General features: G+C 42.0%; 1 protein-coding gene across 1 annotated transcript in view; it reads right to left on the bottom strand.

The window, feature by feature from the left end:
- RPP30 (ribonuclease P/MRP subunit p30) overlaps positions 1-17947 on the bottom strand; it is a 260717-nt gene that overhangs the window by 112355 nt on the left and 130415 nt on the right. The gene's annotated exons all lie outside the window — the stretch shown is intronic.

Genomic DNA, 17947 nt, shown 5'->3' with positions numbered 1-17947 from the left:
CCTTGTTTTGAAGAAATCTCCTTATTTCTTGATATATTTATAACATTCATATCCACTACTTTAATGTGTTTCAGAGAGAGCCAGATCTCCCTACTGACGTCAAGAAAAGCAGCTGAAAACAGGCCAATAACAATTTTTAGGCTTTAAAGCAGGCTCTGTGGCTGTTCAGGAAGGAGGAGATTTATTGTTACAAGCACAAATAAGAAAAAAACCATTTACAAGAAAGAAACTCAGTAAATCATGCCCAAATTATCCATGTTCTGCTGTAGCTCTTATATTTTGTTGCCAAAGTAAGGATCCTTCCTGCAGCAAGATTTTCACTGAAATTATTTGGAGATCTCCTTGATTAAGGATCACAAGGAAGGCTTACTCCAAATCTTTGTTTTGGTCTATCTGCATTTCTATTTTTGTCTATCTGTGGGCTTTTAAGTTCAATCAGAAATACCCAACATTGTGCAATGAAAATGAACTTTCAGCCACAGCTACCATGTCTTACTGTTTTGTTTCAACAAATATAACCCCCCATGCAAAACACAGTGATGTTTAGGACTCGTGCTATGGGTTATGTTAAAGCAGTGGGTGAGCACTTCCTACTGCCTGCAATAATCAATGGGGCTCTACTGCCTCTTAATCCCTCCCCATGCCCTCCTCCCAGGTTTCTTCCTGGAACAGGGTATTAGTGGCTGGAAAGAAAACAACAACCTGTGGTGAGGGAAGGAGAATGTGCTGCAGTGCTCCCAAGTGAATAGCACTGCAACTCAAGATTCTGATTAAACTGTGATCTTTATCTGTGAGCAGAAGAAAGCCTGAGCTCATTCAGCTCAGTTTTTACGAGGTGGTTTATTTTTGTTTATCATCACTGGGGTTCCCTATAGTTTGTTTATAATTAATTTTCAGTTCAGAGAAGATGCTTTCCTTTTATCATCAGCTATTCAGGAAATGATGGCCCAGACGTTCACATGCAGAAAGGATCCCCTCCTACAAACCTGCTAGCTCTTCTAAGCAGCTCATTTAGTGGCTAAGTTTTGCAAATACACAAGATACACAAGGGATTAATCAGTCCATGCACAAGTATACCTCTATTGCTAATGAAACAGAAAAGGCGACGAAATTTTTTGACCAGGCTCTAAGCAACCTGATCTAGCTGTAGATGTCCCTGTTCATTGCAGAGGAGTTGGATCAATTAGTCTTAAATAGGCCCTTCAAACTCAAACAATTCTATGAACCTTCAATTCTTAAAGGTAGTTTAAAAAAATGTTCTAATTAATGCACATTCAGACAGACAGGCCAAATTATGGTGCTTGGGTTAAGATGTTTACTCAGACCTGCCTTCCCCTACAGATAGGTCTCTTGTCTACAAGCAAACTACACACCTCAAACTCATTCTCCTCTCTGTCTCAAACAGACAAGGACGAATGCTGACACATCAGCATTTTGCACACGACAGAAACTGACAGCTGTGGCCACCTCTGCACTTTTCATCTTTGAGTAGAGAGTTACATTGCCCTGCACCAGCATCTGTCAGCACACAAAAACAATCATGAAGTACCTTAGTGTAGGTACATAGCACCGTGCCCTAAAGCTGAACAAGTGATTCGTTTAGTAACCCAAATTTGGGACCTCATTTTTCTCATCTTGAAGAAATACTCTACCATAATCCCACGGCTTGCACACCTGGTCTGTCATCCAGAGAAAACCCAATGATTCAAAGTGCCTACTCTTGTGTGAAAGAAATTGGAAGACACTAGAATACAGAAGCACAAGAGAAGAAGCCTCCTAAAAACTCAGATTTTTGTTTTTGTTTTTAAACTGGACTAACTATAGAAGAAAATATTTCCTCTTCCTCTTTGTTGCTTGAGTCCTCCAGGCATGCTCAGGGTTCAGACTGTGGTTTGGAAGGATCTCAATCATATTGAACATCACTTGTATTGAGGGATTCACTGGACCGAGTGCTCTCATTCTGGTTGAAAAACAGTTCTCTTATTTCTCTTCTTTCCTTCCTCACTGAAGTTTCTGTCTGCCCTCTCCATGTCACACTGATGAGACAATGCTGAGTCCAGTCCCAAACAATGATTCTGAGAAAGTATTTCAGCATTGTTGTGGTTAATTAACTTGTCAGATAGCAATCCAGGAGCAGCTGGATATACAGTTCCCTTGGGCACACTGCATATTTTATCTTTGCTGTATCTCTAGCTATAACCATAGCTGCGATTAGAATGCTGAGATTCATGTTTTTACACCTCGCTCTTCCCTTGCCAATCCTAACTTCCATTTCAGCTTTCTCTCTCCAGCTCCAGAGGCAAAGAAAACAGGCATCAGTGATGGGAACACCTGCCAATGCCTCAGGAGCAAGCCAACGCTGATCCCTCTTCCAGTAACATGTCCTGGCTGAGCATGTCCAGGCTAAAAAGTCATTGCAGTCAAACTTATATGTCTCCAAAAGCAGACAGCATCAGGAAGTACTAAAATGAACAGTGATGTCTTGGCAAGTTTCTTAAACAGACAGCCTTTAGATTAGCATAAAAACTGGAAGCAGGACTAAGACTAGCTTTTCCACATTCTGCAGGGCATTTCCCAATCTTAGTTACACTAATAACACATAATGCCTTGAATTGCTCATCCTTTCAGAGAGCTGTTAGGGTCCGAGCAATGAAGGAATTCAGACTAACTGAGATGAAAGAGACATAAAAGAATAGAAGGCAACACCAAAAAGGACCTGGGAAGGACTCAGGTGATGCTAGACTCCCCTTGCTTGGATGCTTTTTAGCTCTGGAGAAAAGTCTGCTTGACAGATAGCCACTTTCTCCACCGCAGTACATCCAGGCGCCCTGAGCTGCACTGCTTTAGGTGTCTGGAAGAGTCCTAGCTTGGTCAGAGGAGGGGCTCAGCCTCCAGCTCTGCTCCGCTCCCAGAGCAGGGTTTCAGCTCAACTAGGAGGCACCAGTCCCACTGCTCTCAGCTTCCAGATCTCAGAGGTGCAGAAAAATGCCACAGTGGCTGTTCAGGTAAGAACTGAGAGCTCCCTGACAGCCCTCACCACGCTCAGGGAAATCCAGTGTAAGTAGCAAGCTCTGGTTCTACCCTCTGCTGCCAGAAATGCTCTCATGTATTAAGTGCCAAACACAACTCATCTTGGGGGCAGGAACCACAGTTCAGAGCTCCCCTCTTCCTCCTCAGTGCCCTAAGCACTAGCCCACAGCCCTGCAGCTTTTTGTTTCTTCTATTCATGCTTTCCTTTCCTTCTAATTAATTTCAGCTTGGTGGCATGCATTCAAAAGGAGAGGGAAAGGGTGTTCTTTCAGGATAAGCTGTTGCCTTGAAAATAGGACATGTAGATTTGAATTATCTCAGGCTGAGCAAGGAACTGAATGCAAATCCCCTGCTTTCTCTGCCAGTGCTGTACCCACCTCTTGTTGCGGGAAAGGCACGCACTGAGTGCTCCCAGCGAGGCTCCTTGCAGGACAGCTTCTCCCTGGAGTCTGAAGCCCCTAACGGGACATTTCAGTCAGGGAACTACTCAGCAGCCTCTGGCCGAGCACCTAGACTTTGCATCAGCCTTTACTCAGGGCTTCTGATAGCTAATCAAAACAGAACAAGTCAGTGATTATGTCTAAAATATGGTACGGTAACAGTGCATCCAGGACTGAGCCAAAACATACAAGTGCTAAGCTGACCTCAGGGTTTGGGTGAAACAGCATAAGAGTTGATGTTTTCTGGGGAGGGCTGGTAAGTGCTTTTCCTTCATAACTGCTGCCTAAGTAGCACTAGCAACAGACCTGGGTTACTCAGAGCCTGTCATATCACACGCTTCACAAGGTCATCTCTGGGCATGATCTTTGTGAAAAAAAATCAAACAGATGTTCACAAGTTGGGCTTACATCACCTGCTGGGCTTACATCAACTGCTGGGAGGGTGTCAAAAGATGACAGACAGCTCATGGGGCTTCTGCTGACCCAGGCACGCACAGCAGATGCCCAGAGATGGGAACTCACCTGGTCCTTTAAGCCCTACTATCCAAAGGGTCATCAAAAGCAACCAAAAAACTGATTACTGTGTTATGTTGGTTCAATACAAGCAATAATAAATACTCACTTGTCTGTTTTCCCTATTCCCCACCCCAGCTATAAAATTAAGCAAATGCCCACAAGCAAAGCCTCATGCTTTGCAACATTTCAGTTAATTTACACTAACAGGATTTTTTAAAATTCAATATATTTACACCACCGTCCTGCAATAACTCTTCACAGTGTAGTACAGTTCACTACCTTATTTTTCTTCTTGGCCCACAGTGAATACTCCAGCATTGCATGTTTCATAGTCTGAGTCATATAAATGTTGAAATTGATTACACAGAGGCGCTGGAATAGTGTCTCATTTTGCTTGTTTCAAGTTCCGCTGAAATTTGCTGAGACATTTACAATTCCCATGAAGCTCAAAAGCTTTTTATTTTTCCCACCCACTGTCAGAACAGAGACTCAAAGAATGCAGCACGTGTTCAGAAATGGCAAGGACACTGAAAGCCCCAGATACTGTCCAAGAAGTGAACGTGTGACAAGTATTGCTTAAGCTGGCCTTCTTCTGGCAGGGTGCAGCTACCAAAAGCACATGGGCACACTGCTAACTCTCAACACAGGGCAACCTCTGTGGCAATCACTATTTCTCTTCCTACAAGAAATGTTGCCATTTAGTGAAGTCTGTGCTTACCAAAGTTACCTCTTTTAGCCCTCCAGCACCACTTTAGGCATCAGAAGAATGCAACTGGATCCTCCCAGTACCTTCTACTCCAGGAAAGAAAACAAACCCAACCCCTTAGCACTATCCTGTGCTGTACTCAGCCTCCTCCTAAGCCTCACCCATTTTTGTGGTTTACCATTTAATTAGTCTCAGTCTATTGATCAGTAAGTGCACTTGTTAAAAAAAATAAAGTACATCGTTAGCTTTCAAACTTGGATTTTGCTTTAAAGAGCAGTCAGCTCCCAAGGGTCAGTTGTGCCCTTGTTGGAACCCATACAAAGCTGGAGGAAATCTGCTACAGGGAATCGGGCAAATGCAGGGCTGTTTGTCTCTGTTCTTCACACTGGTGCAGCCTTCTAGATCCTTTATGCTAAATACAGTGACAAAGTATCATAGAATGGCTGCATTGAAAGGGACCTTCAGTGTTTGCCACTTTGGGAAAGATCAGAAGTGCTGTTTGTCTGACTTTCCCATGACTATTGCAGGTTCCAGCTAAATCTCACATCTAACAGGAAAGCGCAGTTCAAGGCTAGAATAAATGTGGATAGAGCGAAAATGGCAATGGCAATACCTACTTCAGATTCAGAATATGCTGTCCATAGAAAACTGTGAATGAAAGGCTGTAAGAATTTCTGAGAATTCGGTCTATTTTGTGCTACACACAGTAGTGCAGATCTTCATCCCTCTGTAAGCACTGTGCAAACCTGTCAAGCAACACGTATTTGTCTTCCCTCCTTCTGCAAACCTCTGAGTGCTCTGGGTCAGACCAACAGAGGCAGTGGAGCAGCCCCTCCAGTCCTCTCATTAGTCCTCCTACATGACCAAGACTGAGCAGAATTTTCTGCACAGCATGTTCTTCCTCCCTAATCTCACAAGGCAAATTCAAACACATCCAATTAAGACACAGAGGAAGCTTTAGCTAGAAGGAAATAACCTAATTTGTATTTCACTGGGACATGAGGGTGATGCATCCATCCTTATTAATGCAAACAGAACAAGGATAACAACACTCTGCAGTCCAGGACCAGAACACAGCCCTTACTGCAAATTATGGGTTCAAATATTATTTTAATGAGGATTATCTTTAAAGGAGCACCGCAAGCCTCACTGGACAGAACCAACACCCTTGGCACAGAGTCGTATTTCCAACCTGTTTTATCCACATGACAACCCTATTTCCCTGTGCAGGGCCACCCTGCACGTGTCCCATTACACTTTACTTCGGTACAGCTTACTCTGTGTGTTTCACACTATACAATCCTCCATTTGTTGCTATTACTTGCAACACAGTGCTTCAATACTGCTCTGATCAACTGGTTTCCCATAGTAACTTTGGAAGTTAGATCTTCAAAAAACTACACGGCAAAACTAACGTGGCCTCTCTGCAAGTCCCCACCCCAGGTCTCAGCACACTGCCAGGCCCACTGCACTGCCACAGAGCCTGTCCACCACGAGGCATCACACACCAGCTCCTGGCCCATGCTGCTCTGAGCTGTCTTGGGTTCAGGGGACGCTTCTTTTGTGCCACATTGTCCTCATCCAATGCACTGCTATCTCTCACCAGTCTCTCCAGACCACACTGACACTGAGCAGGTGAGGCTGTGACATCCCCTCAGGAGCAGGAGGAATGCAGGAGGAATGCAAGAACCCAAACACCCACAGACTGGTGGAGTTTGCTCTGGGATCTACAGAGCCAGCTACCAGATCGAGTCTGGAAAACGTCTACAGCTGCTCATTTTAGTTTAGCACCTCCAGGTCAGCATCTCTCCCCCTTCCTTACTGTGATTCTGTTCTTTCCCTGATGGAGATAAACCAAAGGATCTGCATGCTATTTTCTCACTGACTCATTTTCCAAATGTGGCCATTTAACACATATTATTTCTGCAGGCAGCCATCCCCTTCAGATCCTTCATAAAGAAAATTAATCAATCAATAAAGTTAATTTTCACTCCCCCCACGGCAGCCACCCACCCCAGCAGATGTTCAGAAACAGACTACAACAAAGCTGGAAACCCACTCGGATCTAAACATCTCTTGCCAAAGTTCTGCAGTTAACGCTGAAATTGTTATTTTATGTACAGTAGAGAACAATGCAGAGAGCAAGGCCTTGTTCTGCTTCCTTAATTAGCTAACTGGAAGATTAATAAGCAACACTGATGAGTCCAATCTCACTATATTTACAGTCAGCTCACTTCTGCTCTGAGTACCATGGGACAGAAGAACTCATCTCACCATGGCTCTTCCCATAGGAGATCCCCCATGGAAGGGGAGCACAGACTGACACGGGGATGCTGAGGACAAGCTGCAGCTGCATTGCTGCATCTTCTGGAGAAGTCAGCACCAATACGTCAATGAAAGTTATTAGTTGAAGCAGGCATTCACTGAGACAGAAGGTATAGGGAGAGGAGGAAAAAAAAACAACCCTCCATTATGGAGTAAGGGACTTAATGCACAAAACAAACCTCATGGAATGAATGAAATGCAATACCAGTGTAGGGAACTCCTGCTTGAAGGATGCAGAGCAGAGAGCTGGGGCCTCAGATGTGCCCTAGGGGTCCTCCCCCTCTCCCACGGGCTGGAAGGGGCTTTCCCAGGGAACAGAAGCTGATTGTGGAAGATGCGAGGATGCCCCTGTCTCTGCTGTTGTGCTAGCCCGGAATGAGTAGCTGAGGGCTACAAATTCACATTCAGACCCCTCACAACAGCACATACCTGTGACTATTTAGCAGCAATTTCCATCCTTGCGATGACAACTGGCACTAGGAGATCCTGTTGCAAAGAAATTAATTGCTGTAAGTGCGAGCAGAGCTTGAGTAAACAAAGACTTTTTTTGACAAAGAAAAATCTTCTGGAGATGACAGCACCTGGTTCATTAGGAGCTCCAGCTTGAGAAGATGGAAACAGGTAATGCAATACAGCTGGCTTCTCAGAGAGACCCATGGTGTGCACAGCAAACAGAATAGGCACGGCTGCAGGTGAAAGTCACAGCTCCATAAAACTATTGGCTTCTGCCACTTAAGCACAATTGATAATAAAAGATGGTGAGCAAAGTCCTTCTTCTACAATTTAAGTATCTCTAATGTATCATTTCTAAAAAGCTTAAAACATGGAGGTCCATCACGTTCCTGACAACAGCTCCTGAGCATGACTACCTGTTTTCATTCTGCTTACTGCTCGCTGGCAGAGCATCAGGGCAATTTACTGAGGATTTTCTATATAATTGCCTAGCACAATTGCTAGCAAACGAGCCCAGCACCAGCCACATCACCTGTTGAAAATAACAGATCCTGGAGATTAAGGATGTGTTTGGAAATCTTTACCACATAAGAGAGCTGGAGGAGTTGAGTGCTGTTTGGTATGCCTGCTGGCCTGGCACTGGAGCTGCACTATTTAACTAACGCCAAGCTCCTAAAGGTCAGGGCTGATGACAGACTGCACACAGATGGGGTTTCCAGCCTTAGCATAACTCCAAGCAGCTGTCTCCTGTATTTAAAGCTAGTTTTTACCTTACCACTGTTAAGGCATTATTTACAGTTCAAAATCCTCTCTTGGTCACATCTGAACCCAAGAACAGCTGCTCTGCACTGATCATTAAGAGCAGTAAGTTAACATTCAAGTGTTGGCTTTGCACAGGAAAAAGGCCAGATATTAATGAACACGGAAAACATCTCTAAAGCCAATAATCAGTTGCTTTCTTTCTATTCACTAAAGTGTTTTCCAGCCATGGAACCCTTTTCCTTTGCTGCTGCAGCATTTGTAGCCTCCCCACGTTGCAGAGGGGCTCTCACTGTTGAGAAAGGATCTCAGCATTCTGCCCCTTCAGTATAATTTTTTTTCTTGCTGCTGACTTTAGAAAAAAAATTGCCCAGAGTCTTTGGGAAATTGTCAAAAAGTAACTTTTCTTTCAATGCAGAGCAGAAGCTCTCCATATGCAATCCACCCTTGATAAAAGCACTGGGTGTGAGTAACAGCCCCATGTGCTTCTGGAGAGCCACGGAGGAGCTTCCCACCCCATTCCATAGAGCAGACTCCTGCCTTCTCTATGTCCTGCTCTGGAGCTCAGGCCTTGCATGTGTCCACACTGCTCTGCTGACAGCAATCAGCTATGCACTGCTTCCCATTTTCACTCCGCATCACTCTGGCGTCTGGCTCTGCTGCTCTGTTCATGTACCCACAGAAGTCAGGGGAAATATTCCTGCCTTCCCTTTGTGATTTTGTAGAAGCACAACTGGAGCATCCAAGTGCTGCTTGGAAGGGACCCATGGTGCTTTGAGCATTCTTAATTCAACCTTCATGGGTCATTACCCAACCAAAGCTGGACTTCTCCTTTTCTAAATATCACTGATGCATAAAGAGATACACATTCAATTAAGCTTCAACTCCTTGAATTCGAAATGTGGACGTGCCCCGTGGCCTGCTGCATCAGAGGTGTCTGTACCTGTAGGCTTTCAGAGATATGTATAATTGATCCTTTACTGAAGTGGAAAAAAACAGACTCGACTTAGAGAGTCAATGGAAACAACCATCAGCCTCTGTGGGACTACCTTTAGGTAAGTTCTCTTAGCAGCAGGCTGCAACCCAGTGTGCTTTTCCCGTGGGACACAGTATCTTTTCTTAGAGGTTATTAATAGTATGAAGCACTATCCTGTGCTTAGTTTCTCACAGCAGTGTTTTATTTATGTTCACAACCACACACTCCTTACAACATTGTTTTCCACAGCCACCACCCCTGAAGAAGTGGTTGCCTTATGGGCAGGCCATATGGCCTTCCCACAATACCTCCCAATGAGCACTGAAGCTGGTTCATGGTCTGCCACTGGCAGTCGTTGGTTGAAAATAAGATTTTATCCTTCATAGTGTAACTTTCTTAACTAAGCTGTATCATTATTTATTGTATTAACACAAGCTGGCACAGCCTGTCACCTTGACCAAAATTCTATATCAACTCTATGAATAAATTGTCAAATTAGATGGGTAATGCACTGAACGAGCACATTTGTCCTCTCAAAGTACCAGCCAAAGAGCTCTTCAATAAAGCAGTTTTTCAAATATGGAAGAACAAGGTACCTATCACTTAAGTGAAGCAGATTGGCAGTGTTGTTCCATTTATTTCTAAGGAACTCTTGAGGCACCTTTTCACTGAGGAGGAAGGTTGTGGCAATGGGCAGTATGTGGCGAGGGGGAGGTTGACTGCAGCACGTTATAGAACTCACTGGTACAGCCCCACGCCTTTTGTTGTCATTGTTCAGGAATTTTCATTAGTAGACAACGAGGAGAACATTTACAGGAAGAGAAAGGGTCTCGATGAAATCCCAGAAACTGCTGTTTAGCAAAAGAATGCAGTCAACACCAGAGATGAAAAAGGAATACGTAGCTCAGCACAGGTGCAATTCCTGGAGGCTGCTTGCTTCCAAGGGACACCCACTGGAAGTACACCTTCATTTTGATTCAATGGATTCAAATACATTCCAGAATTCAGAGAAAACAAATGCTGTCCAGATAGACAATTCCGATTGCTGTAGCAGAAATAATATATGGGACTATTTAATACGTGTTATGAAATGAAAGACATAATCTACATACACTGCTACAGAATAGAGTTTACAATTAATTGCAGTAGATCCTGTATCTTCAGCTTTGCTAGCACTGAACACCAGAAGTGTTATTTGTTGCAGTGCTCAAATTCTTTTCCATCCAGGGCAGTGGAAGGCAGATTGTTCACATTAACCCAGTTTTCAAGGTACAGTTCTGAATTTATTGTCTCCTCTTGAATTAGGTAAGCAGCCCTTGCATCACAGGCAATTCATTTATTTATTTGAATGAGTCTTGTATTATCTGTCCCAGAAGAGACCATTAGATCAGCTGCTCAAAGGTGTTTTCCTGCTGGGAATTCTTCAGGTGCAATAAGTTGATTTTAAAACTCCACATCAGAAAGCAGCAAGGCACGGGAACAACAGTGAGCTTCCCAGGATCTCTTCATAAGAGCTTCGGGAGCCTTGCTGTTGGGTGCAACACAAGGGCATGAAGATGAGCATACAGAACACTGTACGCCTCGATCCCCTTGAGTACTTCAGAGGGCGTAGCATGAGAATAAAACACTTTAAAAAGCAGTCAAGAGAAAAATCACACAACGTTGGGAAAAACCTGAACAGAAAAGGCCAAGGAAGAACACTGACCAGTAGATGCATTGCGACACTAAACTCTGTGCAGGCTACAGCCAGAAGGGCTGGAGGTCTGCAAAGGCACACAGGTTACACATCTTCAATCAACAGAGGATGAAATTTAATCTAAGAAACGTTAAATTTCTCCTTAGCTGCTCTAAAGCACAGCTTTCTTATCAATACCTTTTAATCATAGTTATTTTCTGCATCTGTAAAGGCAATTAATGTAGGTTTTTTGTGTGTTTTTTGAAAAGGAGAAAATCTCACTTATAAATAGAAAAGATGGACAGAGTGTTTTTGAGTATAAGAATGTTTTCGCTTCCTGTGTTAGCTTAATGGGACAGATGCCAATGCTTTTTTATGAATTATGAATGCAGCAGTCTCCTTTCCAAATGAAGATGTTGGAAGTCTGCCACTGGAACAAGGTGCTCGCATTACGTACTGCCAGCAAATTTCTGTTTCTTTAATGAAAACTAGATACTAAATCACCTCTCTCTTGAAAAACTTGCCTATGATGATGTTGCACAGCATATTCCCTTCTAAAATAAAACAACAGAATATCAGGACATAAGGAGATTTGAATCTCAATTCTATTAACAGGGAAATTCACGTGCTACAGCCCTGATGTGAATAGCTGTCTGTACACCACCCACCTGCAGCTCTGGCTCCAGGAAGGACTTATGGAGTCCTCCTTCCATAATCCACAGGCAGGACAGGTAACTGTCACACATTTGCTACTAGTGCTATGGTTTTTTCTATCGTCCTCCTCATGGCTGTCTTAAACAAGGAAAATCTTTAGAATAACTTAATCGTCAATTTTTTTTTTCCTCCTGGAAATCTAGTGTGAGGAAACACTGCTTAGTTCTGCAAAGTGAACTTTGTAGTTAAGTACTATTCAACAAATGTCTGTTTCATTAAGACTATAGAGGCATCATGGAAAGGTTTTTCTTGAGTGACCAAAGTCTCAAGAATGCTTCTAGGAAAAGGGAAATTTATTGTCTATGACTAGCAGACAAAACTTACATATTTCAAAGCTACAGAGGTCAAATACCCGACACAAAAAAAGGTTCCAAGGAGAGCTGGAGAAGCTGCGCTCCTGTTGCTGACACGCAGCAGCAAATACTGCCACACAACTACTCCTGCACTGCTGACAAACCCAAACCAGCCACGACAAGCGTGCCGCATTTTAGCATATGTATGCACTGCAACATACCACATAAGCTTCACACTTGGAGTTCAGGAGCAGCTGCTACCTCTTTTCTGCTGGCATCTAGAAGAATTGTACAAGAAGATGCCAAATGCTCATTGTCTCAGGTCACTTTAACCAGCAACCCTTCTATTGTTTCCTAACCTGGAACATAGCTCAGATCTCAAGGGGTGGTAGTACAGTTTTCTCAGCAGCGTCTCGGATTAAAAAGTAGGAGTTTTCTTGAATCCTCTTCCTCCTTTATTTTCCTTCTCAGTAACTCAGCACATGCATGTATTTTACAGATGGAGCATCAATTCAGTCAACTTTCGTGTTCAGCAGGCTTTGTACCCACTAAGATTAATGGTAACTCTCCCTATGACATTAATGTGAACAAAATCAGGCTGCAAAAGTGCATTCTGTTTTTTTCTATGGTGAAATATTTCTGTTTCATTTTCTGCTCTGCACTTCTGTGAGTTGATAGCACGCTTTATGTCCTGATAAAGATATAAGCAAAGGTTTTAATTGAAGTATTATTACAAATTAGAGAAAAGTCAGATAAAACCAGAGATTTTTTTATTGCACAAAATAAATTATATAGAAACAATGCAACAAAACAACTCTTATTGTAGGCTGCACAACAGATGTCACAACATGAATATATTTATTGCTTTGAGAAAGGAGCAATTCAGTGCTAGTAAGCAGATTAGTTATACTTCTTGCTTGTCTAGATTTTTCATACAATTAATCCAACTGGGCTAGAGGCATCCTGCAGCACGTGCGCCATACCAAACTGTAATTTGTGATCAGCGGTTATAAAGGTGCTGTGAACATTCTTGACATTAGCATGAAGCACTCAGTTTTACATCCCTGGCACTGGTATTGGCAGGCAGACCATTAGAAATACTACAGATGAAATATAGTTAATACACAAGATTCCAAGAAGTCCATTTACAGAGTTTGCACAAACTACTGCTCTGAAATCAACCTGGTTAACACACGTGGAGATGCATGTTCAAACAGGCACATGTCACTGCAGCAAAAGGCAGAACTCCATAAAACTGTTCACTATTTCTAACTTGGCTACAACCTTCTCTCTTTTTTTTTTTCCCCCATGGCCACCACTCAGTTTCTGATGATTTTAGTGCAGATGGACACAATATTCATTTGGTGAGTTAAATTTCATTGGGTGAAATTTACAGTGCTCTAAAATTCTTCGAACCCAACCTATTTGACTCCTTAAGAGACACAAGATTGCAATACTGGCATTGCATTCATAGCTCACGTGGATTTAAGCTTCCAAATGCTACTCTGTGGAACCTGAGATGTTAACCACCCAGTGAATCCATATATATAATCCATACATCCAATATACAAATTAATAAAAATGATAAAAACATGATATTCAAATAGCAGGACACATTAGAAACTGATCACTGACAGCTCTGTGTGAAGCATGCATGTTCATGAGACGGCAGCATGCCCAATGTTTGCTGAGTGAATTTCTCTGCTTACTTCACAATTCTGCAAGTATTTACCCAAGTGAGTTTACAACACCGAATCTACAGCTAGTGAAGGCTATTAGATCTACAATATTAGATGTTGAACAAGCCACCAATGAAAGGAAACTCGGTAAGGAAGAGGAACCTCTGGGCCATTTCAAGTCTTAGCTTCAGTGATGGGTAATCAAAGTAACTCCACTGATGATGTCCACCACTGGGAAGACCCTGGAGAATCCCACTGAAATTAAAGAGATGCGGACTCTACACAAATAGCAAACCAATGTGCTACAAGTACTTCAATAAAATTCCTTGGTTTACTTTTTCAAAAAACAACAACAGCAACAACAACAACAAAAAAAAAACAATGTAAAACCCCTATGTAGAACCAAAACAGATTAAATCCACCGCACAGAATTGCAATAGATAAGGATGAAGTTTCGATGATCCTTACAACATTATAAGAAATTAATTATTCTGAATTTTAAAAAGATTCTATTTGTACAAGTGCTCAGATACTTCAGCAATGCAGTCACATCCCATGCACGTACCTGGCTGTAGGTTCCTTCAGAGGAAAGTTACTAAACTTGACTACTATGATATATTTTATTGTCTGTGGGAACTATACTGCCTGTAAATGTAAATATATTTACATATCAATCTTTACAGGTTTGATAAAACACAAAGAACAACCAAATACACCCTGAAAACATCCACTAAAACACAACCAAAAAATTGTTTGCATTTTTATAACCATTATGAAGTAGTAATGACACGTGGCAGGATGAAGCTAATATCAAAGATGAAGAACAGCACCACCAACCCATGTTTTGCAGTTGGGTCTCTGATGGACAGAGTCAGACACACTTCATTCCATTAGGGTAAGAAATGCATTTAGCCCAGCTGTACTAACTATACAGCTTCACACAGAATAAACATTCCATAAATCAACAGAAAATGCATCTGAGCACAAAAAATAAAACACATTTAAGTGATTCTCTAAGCAGCATTTTGTATTTTTTTTCCAAAACATTAACATAGACAGATATTGGACTGATTAAATATCTACAAGTGCTTTTCCTTTACAAAAATACATATATTTTTTATAGTAGGATAGACTGTCATTAACAATGACCTGTGTTTTTTCACTTCAATTTGAATGATTTATAAGCTAAGATTTACAACCACAAAAAGGTTTATTTGTAATATGATGTTACCACTTTTGACAAAAAGCTTAAAACATTTTATATTTTAAAACAAATCAGCAACATAACATCACAATATGTTCTATGAGCTCCTAAGTACCGTGAGGGCTGTAACATTAAAAACTGATAGCTACTGATCAAATGCAAGGAAGCATTACAACATTATTACTGCTCACCATAGGCTCCTTTCTTAACGTAACTTGGATCACAGCTTATATAAGGACACTTAGGCCCCCATCCCAAAAAATTTCCATTGAGACCAACTCTATTCTGCAGCCAGGAACATCCCACCATTCCGGCTCTGTGTTCATTAGAAAAAAAAGAGAGAGAGAAAAAAAGTTTTTTCATCTCAATAGTTATGTCTGCACAAGGGAAAAAATTAAACGCTGCTTCAATGCTCCCTCAAGTAAGTTTGCACTTGAGAAAAAAAGGACTATCGCTAAGTTTTTAGATCAAAATATCTCGGAGTCAGCTAAATAATTGAATTGCCCTGTTACTTTTCAATTTAGCTGGTCGCTATCCTGGAAAAGAAAATTAAGGTATTTAGATGTCTTTATTCTGTTCTGCTCTGCGCAAATAAAATAACTGACTTCTCGCTATCCAAAGGTCTCATGCTGAGTACAGCAATGCCATTTGCTAAAAAAATATGTATAAAAATTTGTACAACCACCTTAGGATCTCCTCATTATCCTCCAAGTCTGTCCTTTCCGCCCTCCAAAATATCACTGAACTACAGCTAGAAAACCCCACAGTAGCCTGGTGAATATTTTGTGCTTTGGAAGGTTCACGGGACGGACAGCACACTGAAATATTTTGCTAGTTCACAGGCCAGGTATAGCTGACACATCAGTAATGCAAGCCTTTGCACTGCTCTTTTCCAGCATCAGCTACACCCACAGAGCCGCCCTCGGTGCACCAACTCGACCTGCACGCTAGTCCCGCTCACGCTGGCTGCTTTCTTTTGGGGCTGCTGGGCATGCAGCACATCCCTGGGCAGGGAGCTCTGCTCTGCGGGGATAACCCTCACCACTGCACTGCGGGAACATGGCCCTGTCTCATTCCCTGCAGTTTCTGGGTGGTGTAAGTAAGTAAGCCCCTTGAAACTACTAGGCAATCAGATTATCCATAAAAATAGTTTATTTCTCTTTTAATTTTTTTTTTAAGAACAAACTAAGTATCTGACAGCAAAGAATAATTTTAAATCAATCAGTACGTTATATTTTTCAGAAAGAAGGGAGCACATTTCATTTTACTGCATCAAAATTCATGAGACGACAGAAACAACATCTATTTACTCAATATGCTATAATACAAAACACAATTTTAGGAGTAGAATACCATCAGAAAATATGTGCCTTGCACTTTGATAATAAACAGCTTTATTACAACTTCATTTGTAACACAAACCTCAGTATGTTAACTAGCAGCACAAATTTACTGTTGCAGCAATTCTGTTTATCATACAGCAACTGCCTTCCACTCACTCTTATGAAAAGCACAGTAACTGCTCCTGTCCATCTCAGCCCACTAACATTAGTAACCCTGTCACAAGTATTTGCTAAAAATATATGTAAAATTGATTTCAACAAAAAGCATGTGTAATAGTTCAGATAAACACGCAAATTCCAACCAACACCGCTCTTTGGTTAAAATTAATGTAACTACAAAAGCTTACTACTTGCAGACATATTTCATTCCAGAATGCCTCATCCATCCTGAGCCTACAGAAGCAGGATCTGGCTCTCTACAAGCACGACAGGTAGCCAGGACCTTCCCACCAACCCATAGTGCTCTTCCATTCCACTGCCACACCCAGCGCTGCACGGATCCACATCTCTTATAAGAGAATTAAACAATATCCTTCCTCAACTGCATTAGCAAGCTACCTGAATTCAGAAGATTTATGGCACGCACCGTGGGTGAAATCCCTTAACTAAATCCCCTGTGCTGGAATCTGCTGTCTTTATCTGATCTACAGACAGCATAGTAGTGAGAAAAAAACTCAACAGGTAGATCTGCTCATGAAAAAAAAAAATGCTACTGCTATAAGATAATCATCTGGGGGACATTCCCACAAAAGGATCTTTCAACTGGGGCCTGAAGGCCAGGTTTCCTATATGCCATAAAAGTGGTGGAAAGCAAGCAGGTGGAAGCTTCTCACATTTCCTTTAGCGTGGACCGAAACCTCATGTCTTGGAATCCATCCTGGAACATGCTCCAGTAGGTGCCAGTCCGTCCTCAAACGGGTGTCTCTAGCTGAACACCATGTGGAAACTTTACCCTGTCCAACTGGTTATAAAGGGTTCAAACTGTAGAACTGTGAAAATCTTGCTGAAGTCCAGCAGAGACCTAACTTAATCCCAAAAAAAACCAGGAATCTCTCTGGCATTAAGCACTAGCTTTCTAATGTCACAGTGGCACCTGATTCTACCTTGTTCTAAAACATGCAGTGCAGTCCCAGAATGCCACGTACTGCTTCTCAGGAAACTGATGCTCTGGTGCTTTTTTGGACTTGATTAAAGCACGCCCATAAAGTTTATGTCCTAACAGTCTGCATATTGGTATCTGTACTGCAAAAGGAGGCCTCTGATGTATAGCCTAGCATTGTTCTGCTTTGCTTTCTTCTGCAAATTCTTAAAAGAAAGCCCCAGGCTCTTAGGATGTATCTCCATCCTGTTCAGTCTTATCTATTCTATGACTCTTACACAGGAAGACCAGAAGATTTGCAGGATGTAACTGTGAAAGGACACTCCACATTAGTAGGGGCTGTAGCTATGAGAATGCCCCTCTGCAGGGGCAGATGAATTATCACATTATTCTTCCACAACTATTCACTTCCTCGAACATATTTAATTCTTACCTCTTCAAAGCAAATCTAGATGACTATCACCATTTTATGTATTTGACCAGTGGTTTATGTAGCCCCTCAGCCTGTTTGTTTTGCCATGTCAGATTGGTTTTGAGCAATTACCTCTTCTGCATAATTTCTATCAGACACAGTACCTGGCAGAGCTGGAGGCTGTTCCTTCTGTTGCAAACAAAAGGAACAACACCCTTCAGTGACTGGTTCAGTGAAAGGACTATAAACACTGGCACATTTTGTTATTTCAGAAAGCAGCAGAGAAGGAAAAATTCTTTTCTTCTCTAACAAAGTAATGCCTA

The sequence above is a fragment of the Cyrtonyx montezumae genome, unplaced genomic scaffold (genome assembly GCF_038088225.1).
Source record: "Cyrtonyx montezumae isolate F1298 unplaced genomic scaffold, pur_monq_1.0 scaffold_4, whole genome shotgun sequence".
NCBI lineage: Eukaryota > Metazoa > Chordata > Aves > Galliformes > Odontophoridae > Cyrtonyx > Cyrtonyx montezumae.
The sequence above is the reverse complement of the archived record's forward strand: the minus strand, read 5'-3'. Positions and strand labels throughout refer to the sequence as shown.